Below are 2,442 nucleotides of genomic sequence, written 5' to 3'. Positions count from 1 at the left end.
AAGGTCAAACTGATGTGATCAGTAAATACATCTTTTTAAACGCCACAACTTTTGTCTGAAACATTTTTTTGTAAAACTTATATTTTTCCTGATATTCGGGCGTCCCGGTACTTTCCGAACACCCTGTATATATATATATATATTTGGCACTTTTTTTACATTTCTGATGTTATATATACAGGGTGTCCCATTTTTAATTACGCATGTAATTATAAAATATCTCGAATATCTCGTTAGGGGAGCCACCAATCCGAAAATAACCCTTACAAAAGTTGTTGGGTTCGGAGGGGAACATCATATGGTGATTTTCAATTTCACCTTGATCATGACCTTCATGATAATTTGAAGGTCAAATCGAATTTTTAAATAGAAACCCCTATTTTTGACACCGGATTCGGAAAAAGCGCAAAATTTTACGTTTAGATGGGTATTTGAGGCTCTTCTTTGGAATTACCTTCAGAGGTTATTTCAAGGACAAAGTATTTGAAATTACATACCTGAATACATATCTTGTTGGGGAACCACCAATCCAAATAACCCTTACAAAAATTGTTAGGTTCGGAGGGGGACATCGGATGATGACCTTCAATTTCACCTTGACCTTGACGTTCAAGGTCATTTGAAAGTCAAATCGAATTTTTTTAATAGAAACTTTAAAGTTATGTTAAAAGTTGAAATGATCTTTAAATATCATTTCAAGGTCGAACCGCTTAATAACGTTTAGGAAAAAAATTCAAGGTATGAGAACTTGTGTATCAAACTGACAGTGATGAACCCATTTTTACAAAATTTAAACGTCTATGTAAATTTAAATCATCGTTGAAACACAATCAACGTGAGCCCTGGACATCGATGTATATATTATGTCGATGACTGAACGCAGACTCTGGTGAGAACAATTTTATTTTATACGAATGATTACTAATTCAAATATCTTAAAAAACAAACCACGATCAATTTTGGTTTTTAGTCATGCTAGACTTGTAAGCGGCTTGACTTTAAAATTATGTTTAAAGGTCATTTCGACTGTTAACATAACTTTAAAGTTTCTATTTAAAAAATTCGATTTGACCTTCAAATGATCTTGAAGGTCAAGGTCAAGGTGAAATTGAAAATCACTATCCGATGTCCCTCTCCGAACCCATCAACTTTTGTAAGGGTTATTTTCAGATTGGTGGCTCCCCTAACGAGATATTCAGGTGCGTAATTTAAAATGGGACACTCTGTATAAGGGTTACATTGATCCCCTATGAAGTGACAATTACGCTTAAATTCTTACAATTTAACTCTTTTCTTTTTCGCACGCTTCTAACCGTCACACACACACACACACACACACACACACACACACACACACACACACACACACGCACACATCGCTCCTTACTTCTTCTTCTCCTTCCTATTCCTCTAGCTTAGAACTATATTAAAATTAACTTAATTTAACTTAAAACTACCTTCTAAACTAACTTATCTATTAATTTACAAATTTGTCATCACCCGTTCAACCTTCTTTCTCTCTCTACCTCCATCCTTCTCCCCTTCCTCCTTCTCCTCACTCCCTCTTTCTCCCTCCCTCTTTCTGCCTTTATTTTTCTCTCCTCTCCCCTTCCCCTTCCTCCCCTTCAACACCCTCTTACTCTCTCACCCTCACATCCCATTCCTTCAATTATTTTTCCTCCTCACCTTTCCCCTCCATCCCTCTCTGCCCTTGTCCCTCATTCTCCCATCTCCTTCATCCACTTCTCTCCCTCTCCATACTCCCCCCAAAATGTTCTTTACCATCTCCTGCCAACTCTCTATCACCTCATTACTCCATTTCCAACATCTTTCCCTAGCATGCTCCAATATGTGTTCCTCTCGTTTACATATTCTACATCTTCTCTTCTCCTCCTTTTCTCAGTACCTTCCCTCTTTCAACATATTCCCTAATCTAAAGCTAATTACTTTCTTTCACCTTTCATCTGACCATCCTTTTTCCAGATATTTCAGTATCCCCTTCTTCTTAACCCACACATACCCACCACCTATTTACTCTAGATATCCTCATGCTTTCCCACCTTTCTTCCTTCTGTTATTCCCTCTCTCTATTCTAATAACTCATTCTCTCTATTCTAATAACTCATTCTCATATCTTATCCTCTCCCCCTCCTACACCCTTCACACTATCATACAATTCTCTCTCTTCCTTTCCAACCTTCCCACTACTTTTCCCCTACTCCATCTTCCGAGTATCTCCTTGCTATCTCTACTCCTCTTCCTAACTGTAACCTCTCCTCAAATTTCCATGCCCTCCTCCCTGTCCTTCCTCTTAACTTCTCTCTGCCTAATTTTTCCCTTATCATATATCCAGGCGTTCTCCAGTCCAAATCCATAGTCCATCTCAAAAACTTATCCTGCAATCCTTCCAATTCCTTTCTCTCCTTCCATCCGCAAACTTCT

The sequence above is a fragment of the Odontomachus brunneus genome, unplaced genomic scaffold (assembly GCF_010583005.1).
Source record: "Odontomachus brunneus isolate Ranch 3 - 2012 unplaced genomic scaffold, Obru_v1 Obru_scaffold_315, whole genome shotgun sequence".
In the NCBI taxonomy this organism is placed as follows: domain Eukaryota; kingdom Metazoa; phylum Arthropoda; class Insecta; order Hymenoptera; family Formicidae; genus Odontomachus; species Odontomachus brunneus.
Note: the sequence above shows the minus strand (reverse complement) of the source record.